Source organism: Protobothrops mucrosquamatus, unplaced genomic scaffold (assembly GCF_001527695.2).
Source record: "Protobothrops mucrosquamatus isolate PMUCROS unplaced genomic scaffold, P.Mucros_1.0 scaffold11165, whole genome shotgun sequence".
NCBI classification, from domain to species: Eukaryota; Metazoa; Chordata; class Lepidosauria; order Squamata; family Viperidae; genus Protobothrops; species Protobothrops mucrosquamatus.
The window spans coordinates 1-1,937 of NW_015396947.1; the positions used below are offsets into that span (position 1 = coordinate 1).

The window sequence follows — 1,937 nt, forward strand, 5'->3', positions numbered from 1 at the left end:
AAATTTAATCTAGAAATGGATTATTTTAAATATACTATACTATTTGAGGGGAATAGAGAGGGAATATTTAATGTATTTACTTGAGTTATTCATATATGGTTTTATTTTTGGATGTTTAATTACCTCAGCACCATGGTGTGTCTCGAGCACTTTGTGGTAAGAATTTAAAAAACCAATAAAATTTGTTTCAAAAAAAAAAGGAGGAGAACAAGTCTCCCAGCTCTTAGGATTGTGTTCGATCTCCGCCTCTTACCTTCATCCTCTGGTGGGCCTCAGCAGCGGTAATGATGTTGTGTCCCTTGTGCTTGCCGAGTGAGGCGCACACCCCGCAGATCACCTGCCGGTCCTGTTCACAGTAGACACTGAGCGGGTCGAGGTGCTCTTCGCAGTGATCGCGAGGCACCTGCCGGAAGGACTCCACCAAATGCTCCATCTGCTGGTTGATCCGCAGCTGCTCCACCTTGGTGAGGGCTTGGCAGGTGGGACACGAGGGAGCAGCTTTGCCCTCAGACTCTTCGGTGGCCACCCGGGCCAAGCAGGCCTGGCAGAAAGTGTGCCCGCACTCTGTTGTCACCGGGGACTGGAAGAGCTTGAGACAGACGGGGCAGCTGAGGTCCTGGTGCATGCCTTGCATGAGGTGTTGTTGGGAGCTGGACATGGTGATGATGGAGAGACAGGACCTGGCAACCGAGACAGACAATTTGAACCCAGAATCTGATTCACTTAGTCCAGGGCTTTTCAACCTTTTCATCCATGGTACCACTTTTAGGATATGGCAATATCCGAGTGCCACCAGTCGCCTAGCAAGGTGTCAAAAACTTGATGACACCCCGCCCAAAAAGGAAAAAGTGATAAAGTACAGATAGTCCTCGACTTACAACAGGTCACTTAGAGACTGTTCGAAGTTACAATAGCACTGAAAAAAGTGCCCCCCAAGACACAGCCGAGCAAGACACCTGCCTGCCCACCTAGCCGCGCTCTTCCTCCTGTCTGAGGTTTTCGATGTTGTGAGCATTTCTGTTTAGGATTGGCAACAGGGGTGGGGTGGGGTGTTTGGTTTTTATTCCCCCCATCTACTGGGTGGTTGCAGCAGGTTTTGGTCACTTCACATGACCCTGGGACACTGTGACCGTCATAAATATGAATCAGTTGCCAAGCATCTGAATGTAAATCACAAGACCCTGGAGATGCTGCAACATTCCAGCTGATCAGCGCTTCTTCTGGGCTCAGCAGAAGCGCCAGGATCAGTGCTGCTTTCCAGCTGATCGGCGCTTCTTCAGGGCTCAGCAGAAGCACCAGGATCAGTGTCGAGCTCCAGCTGGAGCCTGGGGCTGATCCTGGCGCTTCCACTGAGCCCTGACAGCCCTGCAGCTCCAGCCATCTCTCGCTCAGGCTTGTGCGGTGCTGCCACCGGTTCAGCTCATTCCCCTCCCCCACTACCACTTTTCTAGGATGGTCGCGTACCACTTGCCAGGTGCCAATGTACCACAGGTGGTACCCGTACCACTGGTTGAAAAGCCCTGGCTTAGTCTCCCTCTATTGCCCCCATCAAACCAGTAGGTTCCCCTTATTTTCTGGAGTACAAGAAACACCAAATTAAAAAATATGAATAAAGGGCTCGATTCATGATGATCCCATGATGATCCCATGATGATCCCATGATGATCCCATGTAATTTTCCTGACAACCAAAGAAGCTTCTTCAATGAGAAGCAAAATGTCTTCAAGGGAAAATGAAGGGACTTCCGGTGGCAGGCGACCTCGTCGGACGCAGCTGTTTGCTGCCTCCCGCCTGTTTCAGCGTAAAAGCCGTTCTGACAGCTAGCATCAGCTGTCAAACGGCTTGTACCCTTCCCCTGGGCATAAGGGGATAGGTGAGCTGCCCGGGGTAGGAGTTGAGTTCCCGAGTCGTCCCATGTGGACGATGTAGGTGAGAAC

General features: G+C 50.9%; 1 pseudogene; it reads right to left on the minus strand.

The window, feature by feature from the left end:
* Window positions 1-253: 253 nt before the first annotated feature.
* On the minus strand, window positions 254-674 carry LOC107301276 (annotated as a pseudogene).
* Window positions 675-1,937: the final 1,263 nt, after the last annotated feature.